At 43.9% G+C, this 18,805-nt stretch overlaps 1 protein-coding gene across 1 annotated transcript in view; it reads right to left on the bottom strand.

Annotated features, from left to right (window-relative positions):
- The window catches only part of zmiz1a (zinc finger, MIZ-type containing 1a), a 101,913-nt gene extending 83,660 nt beyond the window's left edge, over positions 1–18,253 (bottom strand). The window contains exon 1 of the mRNA XM_062430133.1: positions 18,155–18,253. The gene's annotated coding sequence lies outside the window, so the exon portion shown is untranslated. The remainder of the gene's footprint in view (positions 1–18,154) is intronic.
- Positions 18,254–18,805: the final 552 nt, after the last annotated feature.

Raw genomic sequence — 18,805 nt, 5'->3', positions numbered from 1 at the left:
GCACACAACCACCAGAAGGCTATTTTTGAGCCACAGAAGAAGAGGAGACAGAGGAAAACAAATATGTCATCAGCAGGAGGCCGGGACTGAGTAGAGTAATCAGTTGAATCATAATTGAGTCTCACAGGAACTTATTTTAGAATGAGCACCGATAAACAGCAGAGTAAGTGAGGACGGACAAAGCGGCAGCATTAGGTACAGTACGGCTCCTCTGAGCGAGCTCTGCGGTGGGCCCCTCCTCCGTCTCTCCAGCCTCACTGGCCACGGTTGAAAAATTAATGCAGCAAACTGACAACACTTAGGGCCTCCCTCCCTCTCTCTCCTTCTCCCTCTCTCTCTCCTCCCATGTACCAAACAGGATCAATTACAAAAGCAGGGCTCCATCGGTAGCGCTAAAGAAACAAGAGGCACTCTCCATCACAGCTGTGTGTGTGTGTGTGTGTGTGTGTGTGTGTGTGCACGCATTTGTGTGTATGTGAGGTTCAGGCAGGCTTATGATGAGCAGAAAGAGGAGGAGGAGGAGGTAATAGTCTGTTTGCTTCTCTCTAATGACAGCAGCAGAGTGGATTAGTGAGCCTCCTAACCCATCAGCATCACTCCTCCCTGTAAGTGACAGAGCATGTAAATAACCAGTTGTGGCCACTAGCAGGAGGAAAGAGAAGAGGGAGGCCGGGAGACTAATAAACTGAGGATGTCTCAACGTGTGTCTAAAGGCGGACACGTGCCTGTCTGAGCGCTTCATCTGTGCTCAGGCATGCGCCTTCATTTGTATGCAGGTGGAGATTTTGAGGAGTTCTATTTCTACAACATCAGCCAAGTTATTCAAATGCAGCACATCTGACTGGAGAGGATAACATAAAGAAAGGCATCAGCAGAAATGGCAGCAGGCAGTAATCCCCCGGCCAGGCCACTTGTGTTTGCCACGCAGGCAAGCAGCGCTGTCAGTGGCAGCACCCATACAGGCCTTATCAGTGGCAGCCATAGGGACCTTCTAATAACCCTGCTGATGCTCTGCAGTGCGAGGACTGACGGGGAGACGGACAAAAAGACAGACGGGCGGACAGGTTTCACTTCCCACTTAAAGAAAGAGCCTGAGCGGCAGTTATCAGCGCACACGTGTGTGTGTGTGTGTGTGTGTGTGTGTGTGTGTGTGTGTGTGTGTGTGTGTGTGTGTGTGTGTGTGTGTGTGTGTGTGTGTGTGTGTGTGTGTGCAGAGGCTGAGTGCATTTACTCATTCCCCTCACTTTGTAGCTTGTAATGTTCTGACAGCTTCATACATGCTGTCACTTGATAAGTCCTTTCATCTAAATGGACTCCAGTGTTGACCGGCCCACCCATTTACCCCCCGCACACATGTACAAATTCAGCATTGATGTTAGTGTTGTCTAAACTCGTGCACGCTGGTGCTGCAGCCCCAGTAGGAGTGTATCTGACTCCAGCATCAATATCACCATTCAAAAAGGTCAAGCGCAGTGCTTCCAGCCTCTTCTTTGTGATTTATGCCTTTGTGCTATTACCTCTGTTCACATTAATCTCCATCTGTAAATCTAATCACACTGCCTCACCATCGCAGCTCCTGGTGCTCTCAGGACAGGACCCGCAGCCGACGGGAAACAGCTTATGTAAATACATCGCTGTTGACACAAGATGGACAGCACACTCTCCCCTGCCGCTATGAGATCAGGGTACAGATAAGGACAGCCATCACTTTATTGTTGTTGCTTTTCATTAAACTTTTATTTTTGATATACTCATATCTTCAGGTGTATTCTCCTCAGAGGTGGTTGTTACTACAAAGGAGCACAAAAAAGAACTGCAGACACAGTGCTGTAGGGCTCCATTTGTAGTCAATGACTAACTCGAATATTGACACCAGTAAATGAGGGTGTCACTCAGATGACGTGAAAACAGAGCGATGTCGTCAAATAGAAGCGCTTCCAGGCGTCCTCTTGGCTTACGTGCACCAATAATCATTACCTCCACAACCACTTTAAGTGTCGAGAAAACATCTACTCTCGTGTGCCTCGAAGCACTTTGAGCAGAGTGGCCGAGCTCTGTAGCTGCCACATGCAAATATAAAGACTTAATCGGGTCTCCTGTGCGGAAGTGCGGCTGTGCTTTCTGAGAGAATTCCCTCTGCAAGGACTGATGGCAACCTTGGCAATGACACAGAGAGCCCTGCAGGCCTGTCAGCTCGTCTCGATGGAGCTCAAATCAGCACTCAGCTGCGGAGAACTTCTACTGCTTCGCCGACACGCACTCATACACTGGCTGACACGAATCTCCAGCATCACTTCAAACATCCACTCAGTCCCTCAACATCACACTCGATATGAGCCGTGTGAGTGTGAGACTCTCGGCATAAACACGGACTGAATCATTCCAGCTATTAAATTAGATATCTCAAGAAAACGCTCACATATGTAGGAGAGCAAGAGAAATACTGTTAAAAGGTTGGATAAAGTTTATTTGGCAGGAAATGTTTGATGTGTCAAAATGTTTAACTTAATAGCTCAACTTAGCCAAGTCCTAGATAAAAATTCATTCAAATCAATAAAAAGATAAAACTGTGATTTTACCAGATGATGTCTAAGGAGGAACACTTTCTTTTGATGAGAGCAGCTGACAACAACAAACCGATGATGTTAATGGTTGCAATCATTGCAAACATCACCTTTAAAATGCACAACGCACAAGCCAAGGATGAACAGAGTTTCAAGATGGGGAACAAGTCAATACAAAGCCCTAATTCCTTTGACAGCTATTATCAACTAAAGATTTCAAGATGTTGACTGATATTTTATGTGCCACCAAAATGCAAGGAGAGATCTTTTAATAATTGATGGTGCTGGAGCAGGGAGATTTTTAACCGCTCTCCTCCTGTTATCAATCATTAATGGAGTTTCCATCAAAAACACTTCAACCCCTCAAGTATCAAATCTCTCTTGAAGGTGGAGGGCCCACATTCAAACATCCCACTTAATCAAAGGGCACACAATGTGCACTCCCTTTCTCTCATTTTCGCTTGCGCAAATTAGGATAATAACAGCACAAATTGCAAAATTGTTCACAGCCCAAGTGTAAAAGTAGGGATTGTAGCTAAGGTCTTCTTGTGAGTGATGAGGGTTAATGGGGAAATTCTAAATGTTTAAAATCACAGGGAGGAGGGGGGGGGGGGGGGGGGGGCAGCCTGCCAGCTAACGTTTTTATCATCTTTCTCTAAAACGTGTATATATATGCAGAGCTGTTTAAAACTTGATCTATCTATCCCACACGCTCTGCACTGTAAAGCTGCAAGGCCTGCCTGGTCAAAGTCATACAGGACACGATGCTCATCAGCGACACTCACAATGAGCCGTAACACTGCTGCTGCCCTTCAAAAAAAAAACAACCACAGGGTTTCACACAGCGCTGCGCATGCACGTTAAAGATGCACAAACACACACGCCACGGTCAGCCAGAGTTTACTGCTTCGGACTGACTTTATGGGATCAGCCGCAATCATTTCCATCTCAAAGTCCGACGCCCAGCTTGGGTTACACTGTGCAAAACGTGTAGATGTCACTGCAGCATCTTCTCTAACAAACCTCCCGTGCCACATTACACAACATACACACACTCGACTACATGAGCGCGGTGGGTTAAGTGATAGCAGAAATGATAGAGTATTCCTAATTACCCATCAAGACGGTTTTGACAGTGTTTCTGTGTGCCAGTGATCAGTGTCGTGGCGCAGTGCCAGCAGCGACTCGGTTCTGTTTGATTTGTAGCTGCAGTTGGGAGAGCTGTAGCGGCTCTCTCTTACACTTTCTCCTTCTACCACCCCCTCTGTCCCCCTTTCTCTTACTTTCCCTCGCACTGTCCTGTTTCAATGGCCCGTCCTTGCCTGTCATCAGCATAAAGCTCCTTTTTTTCCAGGCTGCTGCATAACCAGCACACAGAGGGGACACAGAGGAAACTTTCAGCATGAAGAAGAGCAAAACTGAGCAGGACAGATCTAGATTTAGGACACAAAGTTCAACTTTAATGAAAAACATACCAAATTGGACACACAGGAATGATAAGTTGTTCAACAGAAAATTACTCAACAACAATCCTGATAATCATTAAATAGTTTTAAGTAATTTATGGAGCAAATATGGCAATCGTTTCCTGGTTTGTCAAATATGAGAATTTGCTGCTTTTCTGATATCATCGTAAGTGGAATATGTTTGGGTTTGGGAAAGTTTCAATTAGCATTTTCAACATTCCTTACATTTTATAGATGAAATAATTCATCAATTCATCAAAAATCAAATCAGTAAAGAATATAATAGTAGTTACAGTCCAACTCATATAAAAAAATAAGAGTCTATAAAAGCTACGGTGTAATGGCATGGAAGGTGTATACTCACTCAGTGATGTAATGAGATACAGGCTGACAATACAAGATGAGATATATCAAGGTGAATGGGTCTTATTAAGCGCCAATAGGAACCTTTGACAGAGTGATTTATACAATGACAGCACACTGTGAGCAATGGCTACCGTACTGCCAGTGAACATAATTAATGCACAGAGCCAGCCAGCTAATATTTGCTCAGTGAATGCTATCTGAAATTTGCAGACTATTTTTTAACGTCTCTAAAGTATACATTGAGTTTGTCTGATCATATATGCTGTTCTCATCTTAAACCAGTGCAAAAAAAAAAAGGCCTCAGCAGCGATACTGAATACTGATACTGGCCTATACAGTGTGTCAGCATACACTGACACATATATTCACACATACATCCCGAACTCTTCATAATGACTTATGTAAACATGTATTTTTGCATCTTACTGTTACTTGAAAACACATTTACATTCAGATCATGTGGCTATCATGGGTTTGGGCTCCTGCCAACTAGGTGTCACAGGTCAATTATCTTTCAAAAGATAACAGCTGTGTCTTCCATTTATCTAATCTCGGCCTGACTTCTATTTCAGGGATTTATACTAAGTAAACAAGATGTTGAGATATTTTAAAAGGGGACAAGCGTCATAAATGCTACTAATCTGCTTGTCACACATTCTAGCCTTTTACCAAAGAGTGTGCTGACTCACATATGATGAATCAAAGCAAACTCCAGATTCAGTGACTCAGGAGTGTTGTGTACAGCTGCAGTGTTCCTGAGGCTTTGAGTTCATCAGATGGGTCAAACTCCTTTATCTTACAAGACCATACTGGTGGTTTTGTAGCCTGTTTACAGACCTCTGAATCACTGCTTACATCTTGGATTTTTCAGCAATTCAGAGGTGGTGTGATCATCAGCGATTCATATAGATCTGGTGTTTATTGACAGGCCTGCTTGAGAGAAAAAGTCAACCGCTTTGTAGGCAGCATTAAGAATGAGTGAACACAAGCCCCAACATCAGAGCCAAACAAATAGTGACAGAAGAATGGGGGGAAAAATGGCAACAAGCATGTGAGAGATCAGTTGTAAAGCTTGATGTAAGTCCTCTAACAGAAATTACAACTCCTTAGTTTGCAAAGTTCTTCAATCAAGATGATATACACAACATTAAAACAACTAATGTAAGTCCCGTCCTGTGCCACCAAGACAGCTTTGACCCATCGAAGCCTCTGAAGGTGTTCTCTGGTATTTGGAATCAAGACTTTAGTAGCAGAACCTTTAAGTCCTGTAAGTTGCCAGTTGGGGCCTCCATGTACTCCGAACTTGTATTTCCATCACATCCCACAGATGCTCATTTGGATTGAGATCTGGGTCATTTTGAGTCCAAGGCAACACCATTCCAGAACAATTTTGCAGTGTGTGCAGTGTGGCAATTCCATCTCTTTTATAGGTAAACGAAACACACGCACCCAACTCCACAAGGTCCTTACGTCTTACCCATTTGTCCTGCTTCCAACGCATCAACTTCAAAAACTGACTGCTCACGTGCTGCCTTATATATCCCACCCCCCCTTTACGGGTGCCATTGTAAAAAGATAATCAACGTTATTCACTTCACCTGTCAGAGGTTTTAATATTGTGGCTCATCAGTGTATGTCAGCATAACTGCTCCCAGCAACCACTAACCTCTTTGGTGTTGACTGAAATTATATTGAGAGAGTTGATGGTTACATAAGATGATGTCAGACAGAATAATGAAGTGAAAACAATATGGCAATTCAGTCTAATTATTATGCCTTGCGGTTTTGTATGTTGAGCCCATTAAATACAAAACATACTTTAATCATTACCAACCATTTAAAAAGTACAGTACAAAGCTTATAGCAGTTTCCTTCCCCAGTTTTTCATACAGCATCAATTCAGCTTGAAAATCAACTTGTAGAAAGTAAAAAGTTATTTTAGATTGACGATCCATCACAGTGGTTGTCACCTTTATTGCTTTTTTTGTAAAAGGTTTGCATTTGTGAGGTATTGAAGTTTCAATCAGGGACTATTTTCAAAACTCTGCAACACCAGAGAGCTGACAATAGGGTGCAGAGAAGCAGTTGCAATGACAAGCTGTGTTGTCAAAATCAAATCAGTTTGGCAAGTGAGTAAACATGGATGTGAAAAGGGTTGTGTGGTTATTTGTTGATTTGTAAAGGTTCTTGATTGTTTTAGTATCTTTGAATCCAACATCTGCTGTCAACTGTATCACTACTTTCAGATAACTAGAGCTGCCACAATTCACTGATTGATTAGTCCATCCTCAGAAAATAAATCCACAATAATTTTGAGATTACTTTGATTGTTTAAGCAAAAATTGCACACACAAAAATCCTGGGATCCAGCTTCTTAAATGAGTATTTTCTGTTTTTTGCTTTGTTTTTTTTTGTTTGTTTTATATAATAGGGTTAAGGTTAAACTGGTTATCTTTGTGTTTTGGACTGTTTTCCAGACAGACAGTCACATTTTACACATTTTCTGACACTGAATAGATCATGTGATTCATGATTTAATATTTGTTTAATATGAAGTATGAGGGATTAAAGGGGCGTGCCATATAATATCGTTCATGATACATGCTTTGGCATGCTGACATTCATATAATGATTCGTACAGCAGCCACAAACATGGCTAAAAGCAATATTGCTGCAGGCTCCACTGTGGTTGGGAATCTGTTTCAACTTCAGTTTCATAACTTCAGTTGTGTGGAAGTGATTTGATAGAGTCCAGAGGTACTGGACTACTACTTGCTCCGTCATCTAGTACATCGACCACAAGCCAAGTCACATCAGGAGCTGACTCAGCTTCAGGTGACAATTACTAATCAACCGTGACAATGTACGTTAGCATTGTGGATTTTTTACAGATCATAATTCAGTAGACAATATACTTAATCTCTTCAACATAATCATATTTCCTCATGAAGATCTAAGCTGAATATTTACCAGTCTTGGCGTAAACTCGATTATTTTTAAGAGGAAAGCTACTGCTGCAATGCCAATACATTTCAAAACACTGAGCTGGATCAATATACCAGCATTAATCTCTCACAGAGGTATGTGGAGTATCAAACTTGGCAGACACTGTGTATGTCAGTCCACAGTTACACTCTCTCTAATACAACCGAACAGCCGCAATTAACACTCTTTCATTCATTCTGTCATTGGTTTTGTCATTAATGGCGTTGCCTCAGGCACAAAGATCCAGTTTAACTGTCAAAATCCTCATTTCAGATCAACTGCACATCACAGCAGCTGACGAACAGCCTGATGTAACCGACATTTCACTCTGCTCCCTGCACCTGTGAGTCTGAGAGAGAGCTTTATCAGGAAGAGATGGGACACTGCCAGCCTGGTTTGACTTGGAGCTACACAGTCCAAGTGACAGACGCACCGCATAGAGACAACAAACAGCTTAATACCCTGGTGTTTGAGTGTGTGTGGCTGTGCGCAATGAGAATTTTAATGAGGAAGACCGAAACACATACATAGAACGCTCAGATTGTCTCCCGTGGTGTCTGGACTGGCGGCTGCTACTCTTCATGACCCCGATGCTTCGAGTCACAGATCAGATCAGGGACACTGTGCGACAGATGTCTGCCCTGGCGCTCTGTTCCAGGCATGAGTGCTGCTGGCACACACACCAAAGAACAGGGAGAGAGAGAAAAAAGGGAAAAAAAGCAAAAAGGGAGAGAACAGGGTTGAGCACAGAGGAGTAGATGGATGGCATGAAAAAGAGGATGGAAGAGGAAAACAGAGACAAAAGTGGAAGAGGATGAGGAGTTTGCCTGAGGAAATCACACGTCATATGCGGGACGAGATCTACTCTGTCATGTTTCTCTCAGACAGCAGCCAGTTTGGTCAGAAAGTGACACTACAAGTTTAGACAAACCTCAAGCTGTGACTCTCACCCTGACTGACCTGGGAGAGGAACAGGAGACCCCACATGCAGTAAATCACCATTAGTGCTCTTTTTTCCCCGATCAGTGCAGCACAAGCCGAGCTGATACACACTGAATAATAAACGTTTGCACAAAGCAGAAAAACACACAAGCGTTCCTTCTGAAGTTACAGTAGAAAAGCTGATGAAAGTGAAGCCATTGATGCCTCTGCACAAAACTCAACATATGACCTCCCACTCCACTTCCGCTTTGAGGAGCAACACGCCAAAAAGAAGAGGAGAAAGAAGAAGGGAGCTAATTATAGCCTCACAGCAGGATGGCCAGAAACAAACTTGATTATCATCATCGTCAAGAAGGCACAAAAGGAAACCTGCCGCCTCCCCCTTTCCACCGCAATCCAATAGAGAGGCTTTTAGCCTTCGTAATGATTTACAAAGTGACAAGTCAAACAGATTTACTGTGACAGCCTGAAAGGGACCAGCACGAACGCCATTACTGCTCACGTGACCGGACCTCCTAGCCCTTCTCCTATTCCCCTCTGCCATCTCCCCTCTCTTGAGCCCCCCTTACCCGCCTGTTCCAGGGGACAGCGAAGAATGGTGCTGGCTAAATAGAGGCAGGCAACAAGCTTATTCAACCCCCACTCCCCCGCCCCCTCCCAACCCACCCTCGCTCAACACGAGCCCCCTTCAAACAAGAGGGAAAAGCTGTGCTTTGTGGAAGTTAGTTAAAGCGACAGCCCCCCAGATAAGGATCTGGTCACGGAAAACTTGTGGCGCAGAGTAAATAGAGATACCTTTGTACAATTTTAACACCATTACCCAAGGTTTATCAAGATTTAATGAGCCATGAATGTGAGGTGAAATATTCAGCCTCAGTAGCAGCTGACAACATTGCTCCAGCAGCCTTGGCCCTTCCACTGGCTGTGAAACACCATTAAAAAGACTTATTAATCTGCAAAAGAGGAATCGTTGAAAATGGAAAACATTAGGCAATCCTTGCACCACCCATTTCATTCGAGTTGGAATAAAGAAAGTGAAGGGTATGTTTCAATGAGCTCACTCTCTGCATCCATATTCATTGGAAGGTATCTTTTGTGTCCTGAGTGACAGGATCTACATTTGACTTTCATTTCCGGAGCCCTGAAATATGGAGCAAATTTATGTTTGTGTAGAGTCAGTCCCTCCAGGCCTGAGCAGCTTTGCCTGCTGTTGTCATCTTTTCCTTTTTTTTTTTTTTGGCCTTCTTTCTGGAAGGTGAAAAACACCTTGCCTGTTTTGAGCTTTGAAAACAGAGCCACCTCTTAAACCATCAGGACTGGCGGCAGAGAGATGTGAGCGGAGAATTCTCAAGAAGCAGATCGAGACCCCGAGGCTACATAGATTCAGTTTCCCCCTTTTCTGGCTTCCAAAAACAAAGGAATTCCTGAGAAAAATCAGGGCAGGACCTCACCCCAAGCCACCACTGCTGACTCTGCTGCTACCCCCACCTCCCCCTCTCTCTCTTTTTCACACATAAACATGCACAAACACACGCCGCAGCAAAGGTGATTTCATGCAACCGTCAATGAGACACACCTCCTTTCTTGTTATACAGTGATGTTGATTTGATATCCGGTGAGACATGGTTACAGAGACATGACAAGGAGGAGAGGATGGGGGTGTGTAAATGTGTGGGGGTAGGTAACATACTGTCTGACCCTAATGCATATTTCAGAGCCATGTCTGTCCGCTGTCGTTACTGCTGCTGTTGTTGTTGACCATCGCTAACCGACACAGGCTTACACATCAGCTTGCTCCATTCTGACTGTAGCCACACTTATTAGTGGGACATTGAGCAACAGCCTCAAGATGTTGTGGGTCGGGCTGTGGTATGGCAAACTCCCTCCCTCCCCCTCCTCCTCCTCCTCCCCCTCCTCCTCCCCCTCCCCTCTCCTCAAAATATCTGAGTCAGACATGAAACGTGTGATGTCCTCACGTGTATCTTTAACAATGTCAACACATGCCATTCAGCTTCCATTCAGCTCCCGCCGGGAAGCTAAGTAAAGATTATGGGATGGCTGTGAAAGCAATACGGCTGAGATGTGTAATAACTGTATTAGATGCTGCTAATGTATGTAATCTGGACTAATGGGTAGTTATTGGGATAGAAACAGACACAGAAGAGCTCTTAACAGACTCATTCTGGTGGTCATTTAAAAGCTGGATGATATTGATAATTTAATACACTGCAGCGGTGCCCAGCTACAAACTCCACTACAAGTTCCACTACTTATTTAGGATAAGTTCAATGAAAAGCTGATTTAATTCCAAAAATAACATAAATGACACAATTTAGGAGTTCGTTATAAGTATTTTTCGCGCAGACTATCGCCCCTCTTGAGTTTTTGGAACAGCAAAAGTAAATGGAGCATCTGATTTGTATCTTACGAAATCCACCGTCCCTCCTTTACCTTTATCTCTTTGTTTATCTCTCCTAAGTTAGCCATTTGTACAAACTCTATGATCTGCAATGAATGCTAGGTAAGCAAAAAAAACACATAATTATTATAAACACTAAAATTGTAAATAGCAAGCAGTTGTTATTTGTGAAACATAATCTAATGTAGTTGAAAAAATCCATTGCTTTTACTCTTTTTCTCTTGCACACATCCTGGTGCATAGTAACCCAGAATCCTTTAAAAATCATAAAACACAGGGACCCTCGCTGTTTTTGTCAATAATGTTTGCCAGATAATTAAAGAGCCCTGGGAGACAATGATAAACATTGTTTGGAGGCTGATTCCTGGCAAGCACCAAGCAGTGTATCATTGCTGTCTCCGGAATACACACGATTAGCCCGCTCTCATTACTGATATGATAAACGACGACTTCCACCGTGGCTTCGGTTTGCTGGGAGGACGCACTTGTAGCAGGGGGGAGATTAGGGGAAAAAAAGAGTGGTGAAACACATTGCCCCTCTAATAGACCACGGATGAACAACAGAGATGGGATCTGTGTTGTGATTGCAGATAATGCTCGTGATATTTAAAGAGTCAGGTCCGCAGCCAGTTATAGCACTTACAACCATATACTGTAAATTGCAGAGATCACTCTTTAACAAAGTGGACATTAAAGTTAAAATTCTTTGCTTATTTATTTGTTTCACTAATCATTATCCTCCTACCTTCTCCATCCCCACTCCCTCTCTCTCTTTCTGTCTGTGAAGTTAATGCTGCAGCTCTGCCCCGGCCCACCAGCCCGTCTCTCTTTACAGTTGGTGTATCTACACAGAGGTTTAAAATATGCCCCTTTATCTGAGCCGCCCAGGCGGGAAAATGAAAGGGATGTCAGTCCTCAGAACCCTGGGAATGCGCTTGGCTCAACCACTGGTGTCAAAACGAAGGGGAGGGCACCAAGGCGGCAAACACAGTAATAGAGTTTTCTGTCACTGTGCGATGCTGAAAAGCAGTAAGAAAACAGTCTTAGTGGGGCAGTGGAGCTCAAGATTTATATGCCAATATGATTTGGGGGGCTCTCAATATGAACCACAGCTAGGTTTATTAAAAGACTGAAAAGAAAAACTGGAAAATCATCTTGTGTTAAGCACCATCCTCATCCATAAAACACATTTTTATGATTTGTCATAAAGAAAAATGAAAGCTGCCATTCGATATCGACCAAATTTCAGCTTTTTTGCGCTACACGCTCATGTGAGCATGAGAAGATTATGTGAGAGCAGCTATTGCATGACTCCCTCTCCCCTCTAGTAACTGACATCGCAAGCAAAGAATAAATGCTGTCCCTTTTGCATTAGTAAAACCCAGTTAATTTACTTTGTCAGAAAACAAGGAAGTATGTATCCCTGGAGGCCATGTTGGAGACAATTCAACCGCCTTCAGAGAATCTCTGCCATCACACTCCATCTCCCACGCAACCTCCACCACAAAATCAGCATCACGGTGCACTCAGAGACAACAGTGCCGACTAGACAAGAGTCTGTTTATATCACAAATGATATTATAAACGCAGCATGTAGCGTATTATCTTCATGAAAACGATTCATTATAGGCTAAAAGCTAGAAAGATTTGCAGCATGCTGTGTGAGGGGTAACTAAAGTGTATGTGAAATTAATCCTAGAAAATGCTTGGATCAGTTTCAAAATGCATTGCTGTTGTCCAAAAGCCTAACAGGTTTTAACTTATTGACTCAACCCAGCAGGTACAGCCTAATGCCTGGCTTGAACTCAAGCACCGGGCAAGCTGCATGAGAGTGAGCCCAAGCTCAGTCGTGAGTGGCTGTCTGGTAAATGAACCCATGTGGGACGCTGTGTAAGGTGTGAAGACCTCTTAGAGGAGGCTGCAAGCCGCGCTGGCTTGCAGGCATGCTCCGGTATCAGGAGAGACAAGGCAAACACAGCAGATCAGCGCTGAAACCGTAAACCCACTGACCCAGCATGAAGAGGGAGAGGGGACTAATTAGTGACTGTACTTACAACTCAAACGGAGAGGGAGAGAGACGGAGAGAAAGGAGGGAGCGGGGGGGGGGGGGGGGGGGGGGGGGGGGTGAAGCACACACACAACACACACACAGAAAGCACCCAGTTGGAGGATGAGGACAATGAGTTTGTTTAGCTTAAACAGGATTTACAAGCCAAACAGACACACGCCAACGCCACTCACTCAGACACATATACTATCTCTTTTTCCTCTCGAGCGCAACCCCCTTTTTCTCTCCCCGTCTCGCCAACACAGACAAACGCAGCCGAGACAGGCTCTGTGAGGATTTCGTCAGCAGTTTAAAAAAAAAAAGTGAGGGTAATTGCTTGCGATGGTGAGAAGTCTTGAGTGCAGGCGGCAGCGGTGGGCGAATGGATGGATGGATAGAGGGAACATTTTGTTCCTCCTGTGCGGGCTCCGACTCTCATATTGTTCCCGGTGAGGCCGGGTGTCATTTATGATTCAAGGGCCCTCAGCCTCTCGACGGATGGGAACAGGACATGGCCATTGTGATGTCCCCTGCACTCGTTCCTCAAAGAACATCAAATCAAACATGCATGAGACGGTGACAGGGTGGGCCAGCAACTTCTCTCCTCACTCTCCCTTCTCTGCACTCTGTTTCACTCTCTTGTCTCGGAAAAGCACTTAGAAGACTGCATCTCCCCTGATAATGCAGGGGGTGGGGGGGACTCAAGGTTGAAGTGACTTCACTTTGGAAACAGCAGTTATGTCCATGTTTTGCCTATATGTACACAACTTAAACAGATATCCATCAACAGCACAACAATTGGCACAGACAAAGACACTGCCAGGTTTTATACATGAGGAAGTAACTTCAAGCCAGAGTGGGATATACTACTTCTAAAATCTTTATTTATTCAAGGAAGGGTTTCTCAGAATGCAAACGTTCCTTCAAAGCACCGCCCTGTTTCACACACGTGGGAGCTGCTCAGAACAGCCACAGTCTTCAACAAACAATGCTGTTTTATGCTACTTGAGCTTAACTGCCTTGCTCAAGGACTCAGCATTATTCAAAGTGACTCTCTTGACTTTTCTCAGCCACCTTTAAACCATAAATGTTTGAGCCATAAGGCGAACCGCAGTGCACGGTGGTGACAGGCATGCAACATCGAGGTTTTCTTACCCCCGCCCCTCTCCTCGCGTCGGTCCACATTTGGCTGCCTATACCAAGCTGATGTCATCACCGTCAGCCCGATGAGTTACATCTGGGTGCTTCATTTTCAGCGTTATTAGTTACGCCGCCATTACCAGGCTTTGACTTGAAGAGAGCTTAACTGCAGACTTATGGGTAGAATTACAACAGCATTTAGGAAGTAGTTAAGTGTCTGACACAAGGGGCGCAACCTCAGCTCAAACTGACTTACTCTCAAAATTAGTCTTTAAAACGCTCCGAGGCAACACAAGTTTTTTCCTTATTAAAAGATGAAAATAGGCACATTGAAAAACAAAGGATCAGTCAAGATGAGAAGTACTGCCAAGCTGAACCACAAGTGAGACAGAAAGAAAGAGAGAGATGGAGAAAAAGAGGCAGAAACAAAGGCAGACTTCTGCTCGGGACAGGAGTGGGTGGGTTTGGGCTGACGGCGAGACACCAGACATAGAAATCCATGTCAAGCGAACGCGCCGCAAGTGTTTCACAGCACTCCACAAACGGACGCGAACAGTTTAGATGAAATGTCAGGCTGTCAAAACATTGATTAGCGTTTGCCAGGTTTTAAGCATTTAGCGGGCTGCAGCTGTGCCGACACACAGTAAACAGCAGCAAAGACTGAGCAACTTGGTAAATAGCTGAGTAACAAAAATCTAATTACTCGCTATGCAAGTCTTTAGTTGCTGGGGGTTTTTTTCTTCCAGTACATCTTTCTAATCAGTATTAGCTGCTTGCTTCACAGATGTGCAAAGATAGGCAGTCAGATGCATTCACTACCTTATGGCATTCTGTAAATAATCACCCTGGGAGATCAGTGAATAGCTGCAGGTGTTTGAAACTGATACTCAAACTTGGAATATAACTTGTTGCAGCCTGGGCAATTAAACAAAACTGAATAGCAATAAAGATTTTTTTGAGAATTCAATACTTTCAAACAGTCAGATGGGAAAGTAACTCCTCCATTCTGTCTCTTAGTTTGGTTTACGGAACAAACACACTGTTGCATACATACATCTCCGTCCTCATGTTTAGCTTCAACTTGAAGCGCTGCCAGTGCACATGTTCATTGTTTAAAGATCCCCTCCAGCCATATTCGAAAACATGTAAAAATACACTGGTTTGAATAATAATGTGTGTCCAATGTGGTTTTTCCAAACAAAAAAATGTATAATTACAACTTTAAAATCTTTAAAATGACATCCACTCCATCCACCTCATTAAAAATTCCAGAATTCCAGAATATATAAATATGCAAATATATTCATGGCGGCACAGCAGTACAGCAGCTTCTCTGGCTGTCGGTTACAGAGTAAAGAGTGCTAGTGTGCCAGTAACACAACCAGTGCAACTAGGTTAAGAAGGTACAGCCCAACCAGACTTCTGAACATTATCAATAACTCGCCCGCCTCACTTCCAACAAACACCGACTGCAGCTGCACTGGCATAGTGGGGTTAGCGGGTAAGGTCTGTTAGTCAAGCTAAAAGCTAACGCGACCAGGCCTGCTATCTCATCGCTCTATCTGGTCAACGTTCACTCACTGGATAACAAAATGGATCTGATTTTATTGAGACTGAGCATTCATCTTGAGATGTTGTGCTTTTCTCCTGACCGAAACTTCACTAATCAGCAACTTGGCTATTCCAACTCAACGGTTTGCTGCTCTTGGTGCAGATCAGAATCGGCAGTTGGGGAAAACCTGGGGAGACTCTGCATGTAAATACCTTTAATTATGAACAATGGGCTTGTGACGTATGAAATCCTGTCTGACTGAATCAGTGTGTTTGAAACTGTCCTTGGTACGCTGCATTTTAAAAGCAGAAATGTTCAGCCATGGTGTTGAATGCTTATTTCACTCCTGATGTCTTGTAGAACATGAAAAAACACCACATGGGCATATTACTAAGGTTAAACACTTGCTTCTTCTTTAAGATTTCACTTGTTTTTACCTGCATATTCCCAACATCATCTCACACAACTCCACTTCATAGCATAGAGGAGAAGACCTACAGTCTCAGCAGTTCCACCCTTCATCGTATTGAATGGCTTTTGAAACACCGAGATTTGATTTCAAAGTGAGTCTCGTGGAGCCTTTAGCCTGTTTAGTGAATCAGACACTCTTCTGTCTTGTCTCACAGCTTGGCTGGCTGGCTGGTTGGTTGCAGAGAGGCCCCAGGAGGGACAACAGAAGGAAAGAAAACTCACACATACTGTACACACACACACACACACATTTATATACACACTTCCAAGTTTCAAACAGTTGCAGATGGCTTTAATTCCTTGCCCTCTTTCTTTCACAATTCATCAGGTAACCACTCTGAAAGCGTGCCTGCTTTTCATGCTTTGCTGAGATGACTTAACGCTGGTTCAGTTTGACAAAAGGAGAAAAAAAGGGGGGAAAAAACAGCACTAATTAATGTGGTGCAGCTGAGCAGTGTTGCTGCTAAAACAATTTCATTACATCACCAATTAAAATTACCGAGGAGACACTGGAGGGTGCACCCATCCAAAATCTGTTTACACACTCTCTAAGACTGGCGTACAGGGAGTGGACACAATAATGTGAACACCTGCAATCTAATGCAATACTTCTGCAACAAACACCCGCCTTTGTTAAGAGTGTAATGTTTAATTGTGTCAGATTTCTTAGGAAACTGGGCTTTTGGGAATTTTGAAGATAACTGATTTGCAGGTGATGACAGTGTATCCACTTGTTATCTTAACTGTATTACAATGATGACAGGATAGTAAGTGGTATACTGGGGATTATAGATTACATACTGTTGAACATGTTTGGCATTAAATGCACTCCACTCTTTAACAATAGTAAAGGACTGCTGATCTGCTCCTAATCGTACTCCCTTTTCAACTTCAGCACCTTGCTAATGAGGGCTGTCTCTCACCCCCTCCCAAACTTTAGCTGTCCTGTAGCAGGGTGCACAGCAATGAAAGAGCGGCAGTCTCCTCCTCCTCCTCCTCCTTCCTCCCATCGGGAGCCCCCTCTCTCTACTTCGTTCTGCCCCGGCTGGCCTCACATCCAGACGGAGGAATTTAACGGGGAGGGTCCGCCAGACTTATGGCAGAGGGCTGCGCTGAGTCAAGCAGCTCATCCACTCTGCTGCTACTGCTTAGGAAACGTGGTGCTGCTGTTGTCTACCAAACATTCACATTATGTCCCATCAAGGAATCCAGATTTGTACTGAAATGTGAACAGGTAAGGTTTCAGTGCAGGTGTATCATTGGAGAGGTGACACCGAGGTTACAGTCACACCTGAGCATTGTCTAACTGAGATCATTCACAGTGCCACTGTGACTGTGAACTATTTCTCAGTTTACTACAGAGCCTACTAGAGTCCCATTAAGGGCCCCTGAGCTCTCACTGGGAGCCACAGATCTTTAAGTGATCCATGAGAGGATCCAATCAAGACAGTAGGTGTTATCAGTGCACATGAAGGAGGCAAATAACACTGAAAGCCGCATTACACGGAGTTGTTTAACAGAACATAACAGATTAACATATGGGTATGCCTGTTAATTGTATTACAACAGGTAGCTGATAATAGACTTGAAGGAAAGCCCAGACTGTTGACACTGTATTCTCAGTTTAGCATCAACCTAGCCGTCAGCTGATCGCCAGACACACACACACACACACATGCGCGCGCGCTCACACACACACGCGAGCACACACACGTTCACCCAAACACTCACACAAGAGAGCAGCAACCAGCAAGGTACTAGCATATTCTTATCCAGTGTCTTCAACAGAAATGCATGCACATATTCAGAAATAACCCCTGCATACACGTTACGACTCTGGCTATTTCGCTCCAGCGCAAACTCGTCCTAACACAAGGCAGAAACATGGCACACTACACACACACACACACAAGCCAGGGTGTTGTAAAGGCGCTCCGTTGCTGCTCACGCCAGCCAAAATCTGATCTGCCCCCACTGACACGAGTTCATCAGCGGCTGTTAAAGGTTTCTGGGAGGTCACTCTATTGTTAGCAGGTAGTCTCCGTCCAGCGGGAGGCAAACCCCATCTTGAGCAACCTCGCATACACACATTCAAAACCCCGCTCTGTAACAACAACTATATATATATATATATATATATATATATATATATATATATATATATATATATATATATATATAACAACCAGGCGCGAAACTTACTTTCAGCTCGGACCTCAGAGGCAAATCCGCGTTATTGTTTCTCCACACCTCGTGTTTACGGTGCTCCTCTCTCACCCTCTCTCTCTCTCTCTCTCTCTCTCCCAGGCTCCCTCCACTCCACAAAGCCGACGTGAGAAGCCCCGGAGACGGTGCGAGTGAGTGACTGAATCAACTACCGTAGAGCACGGCAAGTTGAAGTGTCAGATTACACTGGCTATTCAGTTACCAGAGAGAGCCTTGCTCGGCGGTTGGTGTGAAAATGTGACCTAGATTCCTGCGGAAGGACACCGAGTGTAGAGGTGTAACTGCGCGCTAATAGGCTGCTCACGGCGCATCTGACAGAGGAGCGGACTCCGGCTCACTGCTCCAGCTGTTTGTCTCTGGTTCAGCTCGTGTCATCAAAACGGCTACATTATTATGCCATTAGTTGATCATGAAGTAAAATAAACACTTCAATGAATGTTGTTTTTTGTGTTTTAAAAAATGGCTATAGTAGTCATGATAGGGCTACATCTACTGACTTCTTTCATAACGTCATTATGTAATTTTGAAAATAATAATATTTTTTTCAGAAATTGTGATTTTTCTATTCAAATGCCTCAAAGAAAGCGATTCATATGTTATTCATATTCTATAACACGAACTTGAAAA

This window comes from Scomber scombrus, chromosome 12 (assembly GCF_963691925.1).
Source record: "Scomber scombrus chromosome 12, fScoSco1.1, whole genome shotgun sequence".
In the NCBI taxonomy this organism is placed as follows: domain Eukaryota; kingdom Metazoa; phylum Chordata; class Actinopteri; order Scombriformes; family Scombridae; genus Scomber; species Scomber scombrus.
This window is presented reverse-complemented; position numbering and strand designations above follow the sequence as displayed.